Source organism: Diabrotica virgifera, chromosome 1 (genome assembly GCF_917563875.1).
Source record: "Diabrotica virgifera virgifera chromosome 1, PGI_DIABVI_V3a".
Classification (NCBI taxonomy): Eukaryota; Metazoa; Arthropoda; class Insecta; order Coleoptera; family Chrysomelidae; genus Diabrotica; species Diabrotica virgifera.
Window position 1 is genome coordinate 316,489,287 of NC_065443.1, and position 23,757 is coordinate 316,513,043.

At 33.3% G+C, this 23,757-nt stretch overlaps 1 protein-coding gene across 3 annotated transcripts in view; it reads left to right on the top strand.

The window, feature by feature from the left end:
* Positions 1-23,757, top strand: part of LOC126879252 (zinc finger protein 239-like) — a 49,501-nt gene that overhangs the window by 8,474 nt on the left and 17,270 nt on the right. The gene's annotated exons all lie outside the window — the stretch shown is intronic.

Genomic DNA, 23,757 nt, shown 5'->3' on the forward strand with positions numbered 1-23,757 from the left:
AGGCCAGGATCCCTACTGTAAGGACTGCCCTATGAGCCAATGTATTGTTGCCCGTATCCCGCCGCTAGGAGGCACGTACTTTGGTTATTTCGGGATACCGGTAAAATACTTTAAACATCCGTGCTTAATGTAGCATTTTAAACCGATGTTTCCTTGACGGACTACTTTTACAGGGCTTTGACCCACATATATTTTTGTAAATATAGATCTTGTGGTTAGCATGTACATCCCACGTAAGCACTGATGATGACTGGTAAACCAGTTGAAAACTAGTTATGTGATTGTGATGTAGCCCTTTTTAGGGATTTTAAATATACCTTTTATAAAGGATTTTACCTTCTTTTTTTATTGTCGAATAGATGACGAAATATTAGTGTCGATTATCTATTTTTAATTTTTTTGAGCAATTATTCAGTTTTTCAGTATGGTAAGTAGAGTCATTAGAAATTATATTCATCTATTCCACCTAACCTAATCTATTATCGTTTTGTGTTGTGTTGACCAAGTAACATTAAGTCAATGTATTTGAAGTTTTCTTTTTTTGGTCAACAATTTTATAGTTATTTCTTTCTGTGTAGATTATGTAAATGGGTCATTCCATTTCAAATCACTCAATTTTGGAGCAAAAAAAAATTTGGACCTCCGATTTGTCTGAAAATTGGTGTATAGCTTCTGCGGGACGTAAAAATAAGATATTTAAGGTCAAAAATCTTCTTCTTCTTTTTTTCTCAAAATGTTATTTTATGCGATTTTACAGTGATTTGGTGTTTATTTATACAAATTTGCATTCTCTATCCTAAAGTATCAATGGAAAACATAATATTTTAATAGAAGGGACTTAAAAATGTCATTATATGGCATTATAACAAGTTACTTTGATTCAAAACAAGTTTTTGATCAAATTTTATAGTGTAGAAAACGTTAAAATACCGTTTTTTACATTTTTCTCCATTCCCAAAATACATCATAATCAATTTGGCTGAAAATTTGCCCACAGATAGACAAAACATAGGACTTTAAGTGGTGAGAAGGATTTGAATTATATTACAATACCAAAAAAGTTACATGCAATATTATAGTCAAAAATATAGGCGTCTACTGTAGGTACAATTAATTCAAAAATATCGACCTCACGACAAAAATTGTTAAAAAGAAATTGTAATAATTGTAAATACGATTTATTTGGAACAATTTCAGTTCCTACCATTTTTGTCGAAAAGTTAAAAATGGCGAAGATATTGAGCAAAACAGGTTCTCCTTTAAAATCAAGATGGCGGCTAACGTAACGGAGGAATTCATTCGTGATTTTAAATTTAGGCTACTATTGACTCCCCTAAAGATCAGAAAAATAAAATTTTGGGCAGCTCGGCATTCAAGGTCAAATGCTATCCCGACTGGACTAATATATACGTTTGAGTCTGATATTACTGCATGTAACTTTTTTGACATTGTAATATAATTCAAATCCTTCTAACCACTTAAAGCCCTGTCTTTTGGCTATCTGTGGGCAAATATTCAGCCAAATCGATGATGATGTATTTTGGGAAAGGAGGAAAATGTAAAAAACGGAATTTTAACGTTTTTTACACTATAAAATTTGATCAAAATCTTGTTTTGGTTCAAAATAACTTGTTATAATGCCATATAATGACATTTGTGAGTACTTTCTATTAAAATATTATGTTTTTCATTAATACTTTACGACAGAAAATGCAAATTTGTTTAAATAAACACCAAATCACTGTAAAATCGCATAAAATAACATTTTGAGAAAAAAAGAAGAAGATTTTTTGACCTTAAATATCTTATTTTTACGTCCCGCAGAAGCTATATACCAATTTTCAGACAAATCGGAGATCCAAAATTTTTTGCCTGAGTGATTTGACATGGAATGTACCAAATATTGAGTATTACGTTATTGAGAATACCTTATTGAGTATTTTAATAAATGTTACATTGAAACGTACGATGTTGCATTTCATTTAATTATTATTTACAGCTCAAGACTAGAACATTGTTGTTTTGTCGTAGCAGTGTTGCTAATTTTTCTATTGTTGTGTTATGTTTCGTTAATTTTTCCATTGAGAGTTTAGAGGTCAAAACTCCAGGCGCCCAATATTTTCGTTTGTGTATTCACTATTTACGTTTTCTTAGAGTCCATGAGTCAAACCATTAGTTAATATTATCTATCCATCTTTTGCCTATTGTCGTTTCAGTAGCCCTATTCGCATATTATTATCCATTCATTTAACATATATTCGGTCATTCCTTATTCCATCTAAGTATATATATATATATATATATATATATATATATATATATATATATATATATATATATTGTACAAATATTATCGACCGTACTGTGTTAAATAGTAATGTTTGAATAACGGCAATTATTTAATTATGAAATATTTAAGTTTGTCCATGTCTAATATTAATAAATTTGCAGTTTTCTCCTGAAGAAGTCACCAAATAGTGACGAAATATTGAGACTTAAAACAAATAGAGTTTTCTTTCAACTGACCGAATTGCCGTTATTCAAACATTACTATATATATATATATATATATATATATATATATATATATACAGTGCTGTTTTTGTAACAATATAAGGTTCCAGTACGCTTAGGTTCCGGTACGCAATGTTCCTGGATGGCTGGGGATTGTTCATAAGGAGGGTCCACCCCCGGGAAAACTTTTTAAATTTATCCTCAGTAATGGCGTTTTAAAGCTATTTGGGAGCAAGGGAAAATTCAGGAATTTGTCTATAATTTTGTTGATTTTTTTATTTTTTGTCCCAAGAGGTGCCGGTACGGCGTACCGGCGCGTACCGTCACAAAAACAGCACTGTATATATATATATATATATATATATATATATATATATATATATATATATTCGTATGAACTTTACACATTGCTAAAACATACAATAGATTGTAAGAATATAAATGAAAACATTAAAGGCGGATATTGCTACTGTGGAGCCATTCCATTGCCTCAGGAGTTAGTTCGTGGATTTCGATTAAGCTTCCTTCGAATCGTGTGGCTGGACATTCTTGTGTAATGTGGTGGACTGTTTGTTCAGCAGCATTGCATTTGTCACATAGCGGGCTGTCTGCGATACCCCATTGGTTAAGTGATTTATTGCACACTCCATGACCTGCCCTGATTCGGTTCAGATTACACCATTCTCGACGCGGAAGAGAGAAACCGTTGAGTTTGACTGTGGGATTTCCTATTAGGTGTGCATTGTTCACTTCTTCGTTCCATTCGCTTATCCAATGCTCATCGATTGTGAAATTGTTTGGAAGATTTTTTGCTGTTCTTGTTGGCGGGTTTCGAGATCTCAGCCGCAATTGGCCCTGGTTTAACTGATCTATGTCGGTATTTATTGGCAATGAGGGATTCTTTTGACATTTCTGGTATTGTGATTTAAGGGCAACTAACCGTCGTGTTTTGGTTGGTGCAATGTTGCTTAGAACTGGAAGCCACTGAGTTGGTGTGCTTTTTATGGTCCCCGTAATATACCTCATTGTCTGATTTAGTTGTGTGTCTAGGACGTTAGTATGGTGACTGTTTAGCCTGACTGGAGCACAATATTCGGCTGTTGAATAGACTAATGCAAGAGCGCTTGTCCTGATTGTGTCTGCATTGGCTCCCCAAGAGGTGTTTGCAAGCTTGTGAATGATATTATTGCGAGTTTTTACTTTAGCTGCAGTTTTATGTAAGTGTTCCTTGAAAGTTAGAGTACGATCCAGTGTTACACCGAGATATTTTGGATTTGGGTTATGTTTTAGGGTAACCCCTTCGCTTTCTATGTTTAGTCTGTAGTTCACTTCCCGGTTATTTAGATGGAAGGCAGTAACTTCTGTTTTTGTGGGATTTGGCAACAGGAGCGGCGATAGAACCGATCCTTGGGGTAACCCATTCTGTAAACTTCTGTATTTACTAGTTTTCCCATTAACGCTAACTGGGAATAATCTGTCACACTGCATTTGATTTATTAGCTTATTAAATGATTGGCATGGTACCATCTGGTACAATTTTAGTAGTAGTCCTTCTTTCCATACCGTGTCGTAAGCACAAGTCAGATCAATGAATGCTACTGCCGTTTTGATTTTCTTTTGGAAGCCATTTTCAATAAATGTGGTTAGAGAAAGAACTTGATCACTGCAGTTCCTTCCTGGCATAAATCCAGCTTGTTCTACGGGAATATTTTCGCTTACAGACTGTAAAAGTCTCGCGTAGATTATCCTCTCAAAGATCTTATAGCAGACACTTAAAAGGGCGATTGGTCTGTAACTCTCGGCCAATGAAGCATCTTTGCCTGGTTTGCAGATTGCGATGACTTTGCTTTGCTTGAATAGTTTGGGGAGCTTTTGCGTCGTCATTATCTGGTTGAAGAAGTCGAGGAGCCACTTTCGAGTTTTTGGGCCAATGTGTTTTATGAACTCAGGATATATTTTGTCAACTCCTGCAGCTTTGCGGTACTTAATTAAGTCTAGAGCGTTGAAAAGTTCCTCGGTCTCTATTTGCCTCATGATGGGTAGGCTTTGTTGAGATGCAGTTTTGATCTTTTTGAGCTGATATCGTACTTCTCTTTTATGAGCCTTTTCTATGACTGGTTTGGAGATTTGCTCAATGCGTTTCGCTATATCTTCTGGATTTGGTAATGAAGAGTTAGTTGTTGGGATACTAGCGCCTGTGTCCAGTTTTCTGAGCAGGTTTCAGGCAGTGCGACTGCTATGCGTGAAGTTAAGGTTTTCGAGAGTTTCCCTCCACCTGGTAGTTCTTGCAGAATTTAGAGACTCTAGAAGTTGTTCCCCTAGATCTGGGTCTCTGGTTTGCTCATATTGATCATACAGGTCTTTGCATTCTTCGGTCCAGCATGGGATGTAGGATTTGGTTAGGCCACGTGGAACATGTTTTTTAGCACAGCTAATTATAAGTTTGGCGAATCTTCCGTAGTTTTCTACCTTAGGCTCAATATATCTGATATCTTTCTCCAATTGTGCTTGGTACTTATCCCAGTTTGTCTTACGAAACTTCCATCTAGGCAGAGGAATTGAGTTTATAATGGGAATAGTGATGCCCATGGTTGTTATCACCGGCCTATGCTGCGATTTTGGGAAATTATCAAGAACTTCTCTAGTTGCATGATTATGGCAGTCATCTTTGGTGGATATAAATGTAAGATCTGGGTTGTAGCCTTTCTGCCATCTAGCGGAAAAAAAGGTAGGCTTCTGTTTTGCATCGTGCAGAAGTCTAAGATGCTTGAGCTCCGCCCATTCAATCACTTGTTCGCCTTGGAGATTACACTGGTTATAGCCCCATGTAGTGTGATGACTATTGAAGTCTCCCGTATATATTCTGGTGGCCATATTACGTTTGGTGGTTTATATATATTAACTATTGTGATCTTGTCTATTACGGTTGCCAGTATGAAGAGTTCTTGGGATGAGTAAGAATGTACGGTGCTAACATTTTTTATATCTGTTCTACAATAGGTAGCAATTCCATATTGTGGGTGATTAAATGAGGCTACCAATCTATATCCTGGAATTTGACCTCGGTTGTTCAGTTGTAAGTCATCAGCAGTGTGTGTTTCCTGAACTGTGGCTATGTCAATGCTATGTTTTGCAAGGAGCTTGCTGATGTATTCGCTCTTGGTTCTGCTAATACCATCAATGTTTATTTGGCATACTCGGATTGTTGGTCCAATTGTCAGATGATTCTGAGAAGAACCGTTTTTTGTTTGTTGCATGGTTGTACTGCAATGTGTTCGCCAGGAGATCTGAAAGATGGTCTGGCGGTTCGATGTTGCTTCTCATTTAGCGTTACCCAGGGTGCACCACGAGGAGGCGAGACAGCTTTGCACCCCGTCTGGGGTATCCATCTAAGTATAATGTCGTCTTGATCCTTCTGGTTCACCCTTCATGACTTCTTGTCCATCCGATCGTTATAGGATGTCTTTGGATCCAAACACCTGGGACAGATAGAAGTATGCTTTGTTAACAAGCATTATCCGTTTCCTTATTTCTTCCTCCTCGCTGCCATTCTCTGTTATCTGTACACCTCAGTAATTTATTTATGAACTTCTTCCAAACTGTGTATTCACCTAATAGCAATAACCTTTACGTACCTATCCATCCATTAAACAGTAACGTTAGTACTAATATTTGTCCGTCGAAGATTACCACGACCGATATTTTTAATGGCATATATGAACTGCCCAATAAGCTTACTGCTGGCCCAGATGGAGTGCCTAATTATTTATTAAAAAAGTGTGTCTGTACCCTTGTAATGCCGCTTGTTATGTTGTTTAACAAATCTCTGGAAACCTCTATGTTTCCTTCTTCATGGAAAGAAAGTTATATTGTTCCTATATTTAAAAATGGTCAGAAAGACAACATTGAAAATTATCGTAGTATATGTATACAATCTGCAATCCCTAAGCTCTTCGACTGTCTTATAGCAAAGCAACTTTCTTGGTTCTGTAAAGGCTTAATATCTCAATCTCAACATGGATTTTATAGCAAAAGATCCACTGCAACCAACTTGGTTTGTTATCAATCTGATATATTATCTCAAATGGAAAACCGTCAACAAGTAGATTCTATATACACAGATTTTTCCAAGGCATTTGATCGTGTTGATCATCAAATACTATTGGACAAATTAATTAATGTAGGCTTTCATGACACGTTTGTTGAATGGATTAATAACTCTACATATGGTAGAAGCCAAAGAGTCAAGATAGGTTGTCATCTGTCTGACAGTATTTCAGTAACATCTGGAGTTCCTCAAGGTGGCCACACTTCTCCACTTCTTTTTAATATCTTTGTTAACGACATCACTTCCTGTTTCCTAAATAGCAAATGTCTAATGTTGGCAGATGATTTGAAATTCTGGAGAGTTATTGATAGCCTAAAAGACCAAGCTCTGTTGCAAGATGACTTAGACAGATTACATAATTGGTGCAATCACAGCAAAATTCACTTGAATATAAAAAAATGTTGTTTTATAAGTTTTTCTCGTAAAGTCAATAGGATCGCAACAAGTTATACTATTAACAATATTGATGTTTTGCAGAATTGCGTGGATGTTAATTAAACACCGAAGTACTTCTAGTCAGTTTTATTTTAAAAGAAAACTCAATAATTCTACAAATAACTTAAACATCAAAATCAACATTTATTTTTCTTTGACACTTATTTTTGCTTACAGTTGACATCTGACACTTATATAACATTGTTTCCAACTACATCATACAATAACAAAAATCCCCTAGATTTGCCGTTGCTTATTTTTACTGGGTATTCAACACCCCCCCTCAACGGTAAATCTCCTAGATCTACATTAATTTTTTATTCTAAACCTAGCAACTCTCTAAATTTTTTAAACAGAGTTAAACCCAATGGTTTTGTACATATGTCAGCCTGTTGGTCACTTGTATTAAGATATTTTAATACAACAATATTTTCCTTAATTTTATCTCGTACAAAATGAAATCTAATATCAACATGTTTTAGTCTCTTATGAAATTCCGGATTTCTACTAACCCTTATAGCGCTTTGATTGTCTGCATGAATTAGAACCGCTACATAATCAGGTTTTATTTTTAAATCATACATTAAGTATCTTAGCCAACATGCTTCACTCACACATACACTTAGTGCAACATATTCAGCTTCAGTAGAGGACAAACTGACTGTAGACTGTTTCCGTGATGCCCATGACACCGTGCAATTAAAAACTTTGAATACATATCCTGATGTAGATTTTCTATCAGTACGGTCACCTGCCCAATCTGAATCTGAGTACCCTACTATCAAATTTTCCTGTTTATATTTATGTTTATAGTATATCAAACTCATAGTAACTGTGCTTTGAATATATCTCAATACTCTTTTTATTGCTACCCACAAATCGTTACTTGCACATGTTTGATACCTGCTTAATATACCTATAGCTATACACAAATCTGGTCTTGAGCATAACATTGCATACATCAAACATCCTATAGCAACTCTACATTTCTTTTCTATCTCTATGCTCTCAGATTTTTTTCGTTTGAGAAAATCGTGGTGAAAATTATTATCCATTGGTGTTGTTGATGGTTTGCAGCTTGACATGTCAAATTTCTTCAAAACATTTTTTAAGTAAACAGTTTGATTAATTTTTATTTTGCCTTCAGACAAATTTTGAGTTATGCACATACCCAAAAAATGTTTTATTTGACCCAAGTCGTTCATTTTGAAGTTTTTGTTTAAAATGTATTTTATTTTCTCAACTTCTTGATCATTTGTACCTGCCAACAGCAAATCATCAACATACAGCAAAATGTATATCCTACCTTTTTCATTTACTTTAATATAAAGACAATATTCATATTCAGATCTTGAAAAACTCAAATTTTGCATCAAATTATGAAATTTGTCATTCCAATTTTTAGGTGAACTTTTCAAACCATATAAGGATTTTCTTAATTTGCAAATAGTGCCCTCTTTTTCTTTAAATCCCTTTGGGAGTGAAATAAAAACATTTTCTTTAATATCCCCATTTAGAAATGCACTACAAACATCTACTTGATGAATTTTCATATCAAAAGTATTACACATGGCTAAGAAAATCCTTATTGATGGTAATTTTGCTACTGGACTATAAATATCATTAAAAAACATACCAATTTGTTGAAAACCTCTAGCTACCAAACGAGCTTTATATTTCACTACTTTACCATTTTCATTTTTCTTTTTCTTGAACACCCACTTGCACTCAATGACTTTTTGACCATCACTACTTTGCACAAACTCCCATGTTTCATTTTCTAGCAACGCATTTATTTCTGATTGCATAGCTTTCTTCCAATTTTTACACTCACTACTGGCCACTCCATCATCATATGTCTGGGGTTCTTCATCATCACTAAAAGTCAACAAACTCATTTCGTCATCATCCAGAACATAATCATCATATCTTGAGGGTCTTTTTATATGTCTTCTCAGGTCATATCCATGCTCCTGCTCTATTTCATTCACATCTTCAACACTGCTATCAGTTTCGAGGTCACTCTCACTGCTTTCTTCTCTATTATTTTGAGGTTCTTCTGCTTCACTGTCATCTTCTTCTGACTTTATCTCCTCACATATCATCTGTATGTTTTTATTCATGTCTGTCTCCCCATTTTTTATTTCTATGGTTTTCTCGGGCAAAAATATGACATCTCGATGAATTTCAACTTTATTTTTGTCTGGGACAAATATTTTGTAACCTTTTACATCCTCACTGTAGCCAATAAAGAAACCAAACATATTTTTTGCATCCCATTTTAATCTCTTCTCTTTTGGGACATGCACTGATACTCTAGAACCAAAACTCTTGAGTGTAGAAATATTATTGACTTTCTTTTTGTACCATAATTCATAAGGTGTCACATTTTTTATGCTACTAGGGCCTGTTCGGTTTAAAACATACACTGCTGTATGTATGGCCTCTGCCCACAAGTTTTTATTCAACTTTTGCCCTTGTATCATAGTTCGGGCTGATTCAACTAGGGTTCTATTTTCCCTCTCAGCCCTACCGTTCTGCTGAGGCGTATACACTACTGATCTCTGATGTTTTATGCCTTGATAGTCAAGCATCTCCTTTATTTCTTGGTTCATAAACTCTAAACCGTTATCTGATCGTAAAGTTTTCATCTTGCAGCCTGTCTCTCTCTCGGCTAATGATATAAGATTTTTAAGGTGTTTCTTAACTTCTGATTTATTTTTCATGAAATACGCGTACCTATAATTTGTATAGTCATCCTTTAACAACAGGAAATACCTATTTCCCCTAAAGATTCTTCTTCCATAGGGCCACATACGTCTGTATGCACTAATTGTAATGGCTCACTTGCTCTTGATTCACTTAACTTGAATGGTATTCTGTGTTGTTTACCTGTTAAACACTGTTCACACACGAATTTTTCGTCTATAAAATCAATGTTATTTTGCCTTAAAAAGTTTCTCACATATGTAGTATTTTGATGTGCTAGTCTGCAGTGCCAAACTCTCAAACTTTCTGTTGTTTTTGCAGAATTACACTCTGATAAAAACACATCTACTAAACAGCTGTTTTCTTGAACTTGACCGTCAGACAAGTTTTCGTTAGGGGTGCGTTCCGAAATTAAAATATTTGCAAAGGTTTCAGTGTTTTGTTCTTGTGAGAATAACATTTTGTATAATTTGTTATCCCGTGTTGCCAATGCTCTTATTTCTCCTTTGTCATTATAAAATTCACATTTTTCATTGTTTGAAAACATCTTATAACCTTTATCTAAGGCACATCCAGCTGAGAATAAATTAAATTGTAAATCTGGCACAAATAATACATCTGACAGGGTTGACTTTATAAATTTCTTACCATTAAATGCCCATAGAGTTATTTTTCCAATACCTTTAACTGGTAATTTTTCTCCATTTCCGACTTTTACTTGTTTTTTATAGCTTATCTCTATCAATTCTTCAAACAGATCTTGATTCCAGCACATATGTTCGCTAGCTCCTGTGTCCAAGCACCATTCATTTTTATTTTTCTTACTCCCAGTATATACCATGAATGCATTACTGTCAATTTTATTTTCTTCTCTGCTTGTCTGTTGTTTTTCATTTTTATTTTTATTAAACCAACACTCTTGTAAGTTGTGTCCTCGTCTTTTACATTGACTGCATACTTTTATGTCTTTCTGGCTATTATTATCTCTCTCTTTCTTCTTGAAAAAGCAATTTTTCGCAATATGGCCACCTCTGCCACAAAAATGGCACTTTAATCTGGTTTTCTTTTGCCCTTTAAATTCTCTGCTTGTATCACTTTTCATCGCCAATGCTGTGCTGCCCTGTGCTGACTTACTTCTTTCTTCTTCGATAAGTAGTCTTGATGTAAGTTCATCTAGGGTTTGTTTATCAGATGGTACGGATTCCCATGCGGATCGAAAATGCTTATATTCCTCTGGCAATGCCATAAGTATTTTTGTCATGATCATTTTATCGGACAGCTCTTCACCAGCTTGCTTTAGCTTATTTTTTATCTCTTCAAGCTGTGATATGAATGAGGCAACATTTTTACCTGATGAAAACTCCAAGAGAAAAAACTTTTGTTGCATTAAATGAATGCTCACCTCTGACTCTTTGTCGTAGACAGACTTCAACTTTGTCCACATATCTTTCGAGGTCTCACAGGATAAAATGTGTGTCATAGGGCCTTGCTCTATTCTGGTTACTATAAATTCTTGTGCTTTTGAATCACCAGCATCCCATTTCTTTTGGTCATCTCCAGTAGTGCTCGGTCTCACAGACTTTCCTATTACTATGTCATAATAACCACGGCTTTTTAGCACTACCCTTGTTTGAAATTTCCAGGCTACCCAGTTGTCACCACCACTAAGTTTCAACGCAGCCGATGAATTTTCCATTTTTCGGATTTATGTTTTTCTTTTTTTATGTATATATACTCGAGCTTCTTTTTCACCTTTTTTTCAGCTTTTTCTTTTTTTATTTTCGTTGGCCGCGGCAAACTACCGACACAGGCTCTTCAACACTGACTTTTTTTACTGGCGAAATACTCACGAAACAAGTGATCTGGGCCATAACCTGATGTTTTGCAGAATTGCGTGGATGTTAATTAAACACCGAAGTACTTCTAGTCAGTTTTATTTTAAAAGAAAACTCAATAATTCTACAAATAACTTAAACATCAAAATCAACATTTATTTTTCTTTTACATCTATTTTTGCTTACAGTTGACATCTGACACTTATATAACATTGTTTCCAACTACATCATACAATAACAAAAATCCCCTAGATTTGCCGTTGCTTATTTTTACTGGGTATTCAACAAATATGCCATTGAATTATGTTTCTTCTATTCGGGATTTGGGTGTTATTTTCGATGAGAAACTTACTTTCTGTGACCACATAAACACTATTTCAATAAAGGCATCTAAACTTCTTGGTTTTGTTACTAGGAATTGCAAGTATATACCTCTTCATTAATTCAACAAGGTTAGTGTATTGTTGTTTAGTTAGATCTATTTTAGAATACTGCTCAGTTGTTTGGTCACCCTATTTTCAGAATAATATTGATATATTGGAGAGTCCAGCATAGATTTTTGAGATATTGCGCTTATCATGTTCACACTGCCATTAGAAATCATGATTATTCCTATATTGAACAACAATTATCTTTACCCCAACTTAAGAACCGTCGTGATATATCAGGTGCTATATTTATATATAAGATCATACATGGATTTATTGATTGTCCAAACCTGTTAAATCACATTAAATTCAATGTTCCAAACCAAGCTCTACGTTACCATCAGGATTTCAACATTCCTTTCCACAGAACAACATATGGCATTCATAACCCATTGGATAGATACATGGGGCTATTAAATGAATTTGATTATGATATTTTCAATTTAATTTTGTCTCGGTTCAAAAGATCTCTTGCTTTGTGATATATATGTATGGTATTGTTGAATTTTGTTCTAATTATATTTTGTATATTTTTAGTATGTAGTGAACTTTAAATGTAACTTTTGTTATTGTTTTAACACTATAGGTAATTTATGTTTTGAAAATTGATATTGTTTGTAATTTAACTGTCAATGGGGTATCCCGTGTTTTAAATAAATAAATAAATAAATAAATAAGTATGTGAGCTGTTCTAGTATTTCTATATTAGCGTCGTATATTGTTAAATTCTGCAAGTTTCGTTGGTTCCTTGCTTGTATTAGGGAGTTAGTTTTATCTTATCTACATGTATGTTGACGGTCAGCCCTATTTCTTTCGCATTTTCTTCAAGCTCTACATATAGTTATGTGACGTCTCTTGCGGCTCTTCCCATCAAGTTTACATCATCTGCGTACACCGCAATACAGTAAATGACGTCATAATAGAATAACAGATCTTTATTTAAGGCTATGGGTACATAATTCGCAAATATTTTACGGCTATCCCTACCTTTTCTGTCTTTACATGGCAAATTACGTGTAGTAAAATTCACACTGGTATGGATATGTACATATTACTAGAATGTGATTCTACTTGACAATGTCATAACTAGCTTAAAGAGATGGCTTTTGAATGTTCTTGGATAACTGTTATTTTTTGTATAATTGCAAATTATTAATTCAGTTAATAAATGTGATAATTTTTTCACTAGCTATGTATTCAGTGATTGTAATAATATGTACCTACAACAAAAACTAATACTCAATCGAGAAAAGAGCAAAAGTGTTAAAGTGATTTTTTAATAATATATTGTTACTATGGAACGCTTACAATTTTGAACATGTTTAAAAACAAACTACTTGGATCAGAGAATATATCTTAATGTATTCTCTGCTTCTATCTTCCATAAATAATATACAATAAATAACTTTTTATAAAGTTCACCTCTTAAATCAATTATTTATCAAATACACTATATATCAATATTATTTAATCAACAACTAAAAATATTCCCGATTCATGTCAAATAATTATTTAAAACTGTGACTGATTGTCAGTGTCTGACTGACAATATTCTATTCCAGCGGTTCTCAATGTGTGGTACATGTACCACTGGTACAAGGAGTACAATATATCAAGGAGTACGACTGTATAATATTTAAATGTAAAAAGTGAGTGAGGAGAAAATCTCACTGTAATTGAGGTTATCAGTCAAGGAGAATTAAAAAATGATCAAACTATTTCAATCTTTTTAATAGAATACGTTTCGTGCAGTATTCCTGCACTTCATCAGTTCTAAAATGATTGTGAAGTTAACATAAAGATGTAAAAAACAATGTCATAACAATGGTTTTTGACGTTATAAACTTAGTAGCTAAAAAATACATTAAAATTTCTTATGCTAAAGTAAAAAGCCAAAAAAGTCACAAAACTAAAAGTTTCAAAGTTACATTTACAAAAATTGGTTGAACCATGAGGCCAGGAGAAGAAAAAAAATTTTTTCCCATTTGATAGAGTTAGAATAATCAATTTAACACAATTATTTGCTGTAATGTGGAAAAGATAAAAAAAAACACCAAAAAAGTTTTAGGTAAAAAATAACCGTTGGTTCACAGATAATGATGAAACGGTATGCGACTCTAACAAAATACTGGATGTGTTTTCAATCAATATTCCCATCCAACCCCCTTCGGTAACCTTCTACGTATAGTATGAAAAGCATAGAGCTAATATTACGAGCACTTTAAAAATGGATGTAAAGCATGTTGTCACAAAAGGCCTCCACATGAAGAACCTATCGTTTAAAAAATGACAATACTGTTGAAAAGTAACGGATTTACATTTAAACTGCAGCAAAATAATCTAATCTAATTTGATGGTATCTAGTTTTAGGTGAAATCCATGAACCTCATGATAGTAGGTTACTAACCACCAGACATGGAGTTAGTATGCCATGTTGGAAGCAGAAGTTGGGATGAAATGAAAATAGTAACTGGTGGTACATTTCATTTTTTGAGGTGGTACACAAAACGCAAAAACACTCCAAAATCAGCACCACTATTACAGTTAATTACATCACCTAGTTAGATATGTATTTCAGTTAGGTGGTACCAAAAATAATAAAAAGTATTTGGTGGTACATGACACAAAAATATTGAGAACCGCTGTTCTATTCGACTAAGGGCCGGTTGTTCGAACGCTAATCAACAATGATCACTATCAAATATTTAATTACTGTCACCAAAACTGTCAATGTCAACTTTTATTGGGTTGCTGAAAACATAATTGATTAAAATTATGAGATTAGTTCAATTAACATAACAATTATTAACATAATTGATTAAGTAATTTCATATTATGTTTTCAGCAACCCAAATAAAGTTGACATTGACAGTTGGTGACAGTAATTAAATATTTGATAATGATCATTGTTGATTAGCTTTCGAACAACCGGCCCTAAGTGCGTTGTATGACAAAGATAGATTTGGAAATTTTACCACGGACATTGTGTTCATTTTTTTCGAATCCTGAAAAAGCCAATAAATATTTTTGAAAAATCTAAACACAGAATGAAAGACTAAATTATTACCGAGGGCCGAAAGTCCCTTAGAATAAATAAAAAGTTTATTTTGAATGAGATATTTGAAATTAAAAATAACACTAAATTTTCTCTTAGTTTTTCACCCCTGTAACTTATTAAAATAAACAATATAGAAGTTCTCAGGGACTTTCGGCCCTCGCTAATAACCTAATCTTTCATTCTGCGTTTAAATTTTTTAAAAATACTTATTAGTTGTCTCAGGATTCGAAAAAAATGAATCCCCATTTGAATAGCATTGCAGCCGAAAAACGTACCGATCTTCTTAAATAGAAAACCTAATATACATACAATATAGAGAAAAATATAAATACTCGACTTTTCCTACAGCTTAAATAGATTCAAGGCCGTATTGTCAAATACACTTGACAACGGTTATTATCAGATGTAGGTACTAGTCCGTTCTTTAACGGTAAAATATTGCAAAACCTCTAAATTTTAAAGAACCGCTTGGATTGACATGAAATTTGGCATACATATAGCTAATAAGTCAAAGAAAAAAAGTGATATTGTGCCGATATGTGCTTTTGCCCTGGGGGTGGTTTTCACCCCCTCTTGGGGGTGAAAAAAACATTTGTATAAAGAAAGTCAGGAAATGGATAAACTGGCTAATTTTAAGTAACTTTTGCTCTATAGAGTTTTTTCACTAAGTCAATACTTTTCGAGTTATTTGGCAGTGAATATGTTCATTTTTTCAACAAAATAACCACTCTTTTAGACGATTTTCGCAAATAACTCAAATAGTAAGTATTTAGTCGAAAAAACATTCTTAGCAAAAATATAGCCAGTAAAAAATTTAATAAAATGGTGTGTATATCACGTCTCTACACCTAGTAGAAGCAGAGTTATAGCTATTGAAAAATAGGTTCATATTCGTCAAATTCCAAATGGAATACTTTAACGTGAAATAACCAAAAATGAAGCACATTTAGGGGAAAACTCATTACAACTTATTTAAAGTGTTTAAAAAAAGCTTCATTTTTGTTTTATAAAAAAAAATTCTAGCATCAAAATTAAACAAGTTACGCTCAAAATAAAGTTAGTCCCTTTTGGTTTTGGTAAAAAAATCGAGAAAATCACCCCCTAATTAGTATCTTAAATGAACTTAATCGTTACGACTTCACAAGTTTCTTGACTCGTGTATATATTGTTTATATGATCTGTAAGTTTCATCGGTTCAAAGTCCTTATTATTAAAAAGGCTGTAGTTAAAAGGGGTTGAACGAGCACCAAATCTCAATCAATTTTTGTCTAACAGAAAAACAAAAAAATACATGACATTCAGAAAAGCAAATCTGACTTTTTTTGTTTTTCGAGATTTTTATTATCTCTAAAAATTTTCAAGTTATTTTGAAAAAAATGATATTTTTAAAAATTTAAATTTTTAAAAATTTTACTTTGAAACCAAATTTTTTCAAAAATAAGCACTTTGAATCGATGAAACTTACAGATCATATAAACACAACATAAGTAAAATAATTTGTGGAGCGGTAACGATTAATTTCATTTGAGTTGCTAATTAGGGGGTGGTCTTCCCGATTTTTTTTTGCAAAAACAAAATGGACCAACTTTATTTTGAGCGTAACTTGCTTAAATTTAATGCTAGAAACTTTTTGTAAAAACAGAAATAAAGCTATTTTTAAATACTTTAAAAAAGTTATAATGGGTTTTTCCCAAAAAGTGCTTAATTTTTTGGATATTTCACGTCGAAATAGTCTATTTGAAATTTGGTGAATATGAATCTATTTTTCATTGGCTATAACTCTGGTTCTACGAGATCCAGAGACCTAACGTGTACACCATTTTTTTTTTTACTTTTTTATAGGCTATATTTTTGCTAAGAACGTTTTTTCGACAAAATACTTACTTTTTGAGTTATTTGCGAAAAACCGTCTAAAAATGTGGTTATTTTGTTGAAAAATGAACATATTCACTGGCAAATAACTCGAAAAGTGTTGACTCAGCGAAAAAGCTCTATAGAACAAAAGTTACTTAAAATTAGTCAGTTTACCCATTTCCGGACTTATTTTAGACATATATTTTTTCACCCCCAAGAGGGGGTGAAAGTCACCCCCAGGGCAAAAGCACACATCGGCACAATATCACTTTTTTTCTTTGACATGTAAGCTATACGTATGCCAAATTTCATGTCAATCCAAGCGGTTCTTTAAAATTTAGAGCAAAAACCGTGAAAGAATGGACTATACCTACTTTTTATGTTTATTATTTATGTTATTTGTCTGTATACTTTCATGTTGAATTGTCTTGTAATTTTTAGCTTATAAATGTTTTATTTTGATTTAAACCTTTAACATGTTAATTGTATTTTTTTAAATTATCATACTTGTTTAAAAATTGTACTTATTTTGCAAAACGGGTTCGCCCGTAAAAAAAATACAGATAGATATCTTTATTTCAAAAATAGGTAACCTAATGTACAAATTTAACTTAAATACATTTTTTTTACATATAAAACGAAAGAAAATCAATCGATACAATGATTCACAGTAAAAAAATTCAATAAAAAAAATAATAAATTAAAAAATAATAATAAATTAATAACAATTATAATCAAAATTAATAACGAATTATAATCAAATTAACAAGTTCACCAACCAATAAAAGTCAATAAAAATAAACAAAAATATTGTGCACGTTCTCCGCCAGTTCAAATACATACTACTTTAAATTTTTAAGGAAAACTTTTAATTTATCTTTAAAACTTTTAACTGTCCTACAGTCTTTTAATTCATTAGGCAATTCATTAAATTCTCTGAAACCTCTAAATATGAATGAATTCATTGAGCTGCTATAATTCATTTTAGAAAAGTATATGTTATTTTTATTTCGAGTATCGTGTATGTATGTATTAGGAAAATTAATAAATTGCTGAAAATAATCGGGAGCTATATTGTTTTTAATTTTATAAACCAAAATCAATGCAAAATATTGAAACCGTTGATATACCGAAAACCAGTTCAATGTATTCAGCATTAACTTTATTGGTGTCAATCGACCCATTCTTAATATTATACGCATACCACGATTTTGTAATTTTTGAAGTTGCCCCATTTTATTTAGGTTGAACAAATATAAGACTGATGCACAATAATCAAAATGAGGTTGTATTATTGTATTATATACAGTAAGTCTAGTTTCTAAAGATAAATTTTTTGCTATTCTTGTAAAAAAGTATAATTTCTTGCTGATTTTTTTGTGTATATAAACAAAATGATCTTCCATTGAAAGAGTGTTATCAAGTTGAAATTCTAAGTATTTAATAGTTGTTGTTATTTCAATCTTTTCACCATTTGTGGATAAATTAATGTTATTTATATTGATTTTGTTATACTTATATCTACTGGTTACAATTAGAGCTTTTGTCTTTGATACATTTAATTTTAACTTGTTTAATGTTAAATAATTATAAACAGCCTCCAGAATTGAATTCATTTTTGCCACTGCATTTTCCAAGCATACAACACTACAAGCTATTAACGTATCGTCAGCAAAAAGATTGACAAACTCACAATCAACAAACAGATCTATATCATTCAAGTAGAGAATAAAAAGTAATGGCCCTAGGACACTGCCTGAGGTACACCTAGATCAATGTTAAGTTCATCTGACATACAATTATTGAATTTAACCTTCTGCTTGCGATTTGATAGATAATTATTCAGCCAGTCAAAAACTCCACCCCTAATGCCATACTGCCACAATTTTGCCAGTAAAATATTTCGGTCTATGGTCTCAAAGGCCCTCTTAAGGTCTAAGAATACAGATACTACATATTTGTTTTGATCCAATTCAGTTTTAAATTTACTAATTGTCAATTGAAGTGCCGAATCACAAGAGTGTTGCTTTCTGAAACCAGATTGATTACTTATCAAAATAGCATTTGTTTCAACATGTTCAATAATTTGATCATCTACAACAAGTTCAATCAATTTTTCAATTGGTGGTAGTGTATTGGTGGGTCTGAATTCTTCAGCTTTCACTGTATTGATTTTTTGAATTGGTACAATTGTACTAACTTTAAGTTTTTTTTTTATTTATTAAACACCAATAAGATGCTTAAGGACATTACAATCTGATCAAATAATGTGATCAATGAGCAACTTATTTCTAACCTAAATTACTACTAAAAAACTTAAGACTAAGGACAAACTCGATAGTACCCCCTAGGTTCTGTTAATATATTGCACAAATTTTAACTTGTACCATCACTTGCACCGTGCACTATTTTTCACTTAACTAACTCGAAGGGTTTCTTCCTCTTGAGTCTTCTAGCTAGATCCGTGTTGTCGAGGAGCTGGATGGCCTCAACATTGACGTGTTGAAGAAGTCGTTGTTCGTGACTCTTGGCAAATTTTTCTATGGTCTTGTTAACGGTATCCATGTCTAGGTCCCTATGGAGATCACTGTTCCTATAGTACCATGGAGCGTTGACAATGCTCCTTAGCACTTTGTTTTGGAATCGTTGAATGATAATTAAATTTGTATTACTAGCGCAGCCCCATAGTTGGATGTCATATGTCCATATAGGTTTTATAATCTGTTTATACAAAAGTATTTTATTGTAGATCGAGAGAGTGTATTGTCTTCCCAATAGCCAATACATTTTTTTATACTTCATGTTAAGCTGTTCTCGTTTCTTTTTAACATGGGCCTTCCAACATAGCCTAGCGTCTAGTGTAATACCCAAATACTTTGCGGTGTCGGCGTATGGTATCTGAGTATTATTTAAGTTAACAGGAATGTATTGATTTTTTTTGTTTGTAAAATTTATATGCACTGACTTCATTTCGTTTAATTTAATTCGCCAGCGTTTAGTCCACTCGTTAAGTCTGTTAAGAGATATTTGTAATTTTCTTGCTGCTTCTTCATGGTCTTCACCTACGTCTAAGACGGCAGTGTCATCAGCAAAGGTAGCTATTGTATTATGTTGTACTTCAGGAATATCACTAGTGTATAATAGGTATAGGACCGGTCCTGTCACACTACCTTGTGGTACCCCTGCATAGATTTCCTTTAGTTCCGAGTAGGCTTCTTCTTGCTTAACCCTAAAAACTCTCTCTGATCTATAAGATTCCAATAATTCTGTGTATTGTCTTGGCAAAATCCTGCTTAATTTGTTCTTAAGTCCTTCGTGCCATACCTTATCAAAAGCTTGCGCCACGTCGAGGAAGACAGCGGAGCAAACTTTCTTTCCTTCTAGCGACCTCTCTATTATATCCGTTATTCTATGGACTTGGTCGATAGTTGAATGACTTTCTCGAAACCCAAACTGGTGTGATGGAATTAGAGCCTTAGCATCTATGAGAGGTTTCAACCTTTTCAGCAAAAGCTTCTCGTACAGCTTTGAAATTACGGGTAGCAATGAAATCGATCTGTACGATGATACTGTATTTGGTTGTTTTCCAGGTTTAAGGATCATTATGACCTCAGCCACTTTCCATATCTTGGGAATATATCTTAATCTGAACGAGGCATTTATGAGATATGTCAGTTTTACTATGGCTTTTCTAAGAAGTTGTTTTAAGATTTCCCCAGTAATTAAGTCAAACCCAGGTGCTTTCCTGGGATTGATGTTTGATTTAATTTCGTCGGCTACTTCTTTTGGGGTGACTAGTTTAATTTCACCTTCTTCCTGTGTGGCATTTTCCCATTGCAGTGTGTTATCACCTTCATTTGGCTGGAATGTTTCCTCGAGATATTCAGCAAATTTATTAGCCTTCTCTAAATTGCTTTTTGCCCAGCTTCCATCTGTATTTCTTAGTGGGGAATTTTGCATTATCGGTCGTTTTAATTTCTTAGTGGCTCTCCAGAGGGAATAATCAGTTGTGCTATCATTTGTCAATTCTCTTAGATAGTTACTAATTGATTCGTTTTTATTTTTTTTTAATTTCTCTTTTAAGCTGTTGTGTAGCATTATTTAGTTTTGTTTTATCAGATGGAGCTCTAGAGCGTTGCCAGATCCTTCTGAGTTTTCTTTTCTCTTCGATTAGCTTTCTAATTTCTTTAGGGTAATTATTACTTTTAACTCTATGAATCAGTTCAGGTGAGTTATTCCAAGCGGCTTGTTGAACTTGTTTAACAAAACATTCCGTTTCTTCATCAAGTTCATATCTAGTTTTTAGTGAAACTTTGAGATTGATTGTTTCTTCTAAGTGAAGCTGAAAACTCCGCCAATCTGTTAGCCTATTAGTCAGTTTAGGAGGTGGCTGGCTTTGAATAACAGTATCACTAACTGTGAGAAGGATGGGTGAATGATCGGAGTTCATGTCCCAAGCTTCTTCAATATGTAAATAATTAACAGAAATATTTATAGTTATAAAAAAATCAATCAGGTCTGGAATTTTGTTGGAATCAGTAGGCCAATAAGTCGGTTTACCTGTTGAAAGTGTTTCACATTTTAATTGCTTAACTGCTTGCGAGAGTTCCTTCCCCTTTGTTGTAATTAACCTAGAACCCCAATGGGTGTGCTTGGCATTAAAATCACCACCAATTATAAATCTTTTGCCATGTCTATTCAAAAATTCTAGATATTGATCTTTTTTGAGGTTATGTTTTGGTGGAGAGTAGACAGCGGTAACGATAAGCTCAAAAGATTTTGTTTTAACACATACTGAAGTAGCTTGGAACATTTCTGTTTTGTAGCATATTTCTTGATGATGTCTAATTGTTTCTTTTATTATGATAGCACTACCACCTCTGGCTGTATTATCCGGATGTAAGGTGTGGTATACTTTAAATCCTTTAAAATGAATGTAGGTTTCATTTGTAAAGTGTGTTTCAGAAATGAGACAAATGTCTATTTTTTCAATGTCTAGGACAGTCTGCAGTTCTTGTTGATGCTGCAGTAGTCCATTTGCATTCCATTCCATTATCCTCAGACTATCTGGCATTAAAATTCTTAGGAATAGCTCCTCTGGTGCTATATTCTAATCTAGTAATGCGCTCATCCATTTTGGTCAATGTTTCCAGTATTTGTTGAAGAGTGCTCTCAATGTTAGAGCTGTGGTTTGGGATAGTACTTTCAATTTCTATATTACCTCTAGCAGCTTGGCTGTAGGTTTTTTTGTTTTCGTTGGTTTTGTATATCGGATTCTGCTGCTGCACCCTTTGCGGTTGTTTAGGTATTGTAGTTCTCTTATTTCGATTGTCTTTTAACTTCTGCATTTCTTTTGCTACCATGCATCCTCTGTAGTTTGCAGGATGACTTTCTCCACAGTGGACACATTTTGGTTGGGCATTTTTAGGTTTATCACAATCGATAGTCAGGTGCTTTCCGGTACATCTAACACATCGTGGTTGCTTTGCGCAATATTTTTGCGTATGACCAAAAGCTTGGCATTTTTTGCATTGAGGCACGAGTCTGGATTTTCTTAACGGCAAAATCTGAACTCTAACTTGTAATATATCAGAAATTCCGAATATTTTATCGATATTTTCATCGTGTCTGAATGATAACATGAACATATTAAGAGGTTGTTTAGTATTATACTTTAGCTTGGGTGTAGCTTCGATGAGCTTATAGCCACGTCTCCTCATTTCTTGGACAATATTATTAGGCTTTACAGAATGATGTAATCCAGTGGCCATTACTTTAATGGGCCTATTTTGCTTGTTTTCATAGGAATGCCATGAATATTTCTTATCATTTAATGCTGCGGTAAGCAGTTTAAAATCATCCTCTTTTTGTACATTAATTTTTATAGTTTTGTCGTTGATGACTTTTATTTGAGCATTTTGATAGCCAAGTACCATAGCATGAAGATCGTGAAAGTTGTTCTCCCCTTCTACTATAATCGGTGGGGGTTTCTCAATTATTTTAGGTTTTTCAGGACTTTTGGTGATGTTATATTCTTCTCGTGGTGGTGTTAGGGAAGTGTCCATTTTCCTCTCTTTCCTGTTTTTCGCACGAATCCACTCTGTTTCCTGTGCAAGATCATCTTCGTCTGTATGATACTCAACCGTCTGTTTATCGATATTGTTAGACAGTTTTTTCTCGAGCAGTGTATATTTTTCATTTAATTCATCAAACATTTTTTGCATGTAAATTAGCTGGTTTTGTAGTTGATGAGTTGCTTCCAAGGCCTTGTTCTTCTCGGCCTCAGATAATTTCCAACTGCTAAATAGCATTTGTTCGTTTTGTGAACGTTGATAGTTTTCTTGAAACAGCACATTATCCTGCTGTAATGATATCGCTTCATTTTGCGATTGGTATAAATCTGGTTGTGGAAACATTTTATTGTGTTTCTACTTGAATTTCCATTTTACACTGAGTCACGAGCACAGTTTTATATGGAATCTCTATTGAGAAATTTTAAATGATTTAACAAAAATAATTAGCAAATAAAACTAACAACTTTATAATAATCAACTTTAAGTTGATTCGAAATTTTACCAGTAGACAGACAAGTATTGATTAAATTTAATATAATATGCCCAATTGTTTCAAAAATGTCTTTGAGAATTTTAGCGTTTAATATATCATGAACTGAGCATCTACTGTCTAATTTATTAACATACATACATAATTCGTTTAAAGATACTAATTTAAATTTATTTATTGGTAGGTATAAGTTACTATTTTTATTACACCAGGTTTTCCTCAAATCCAAAGCTCCAACAATATTGTTGATAC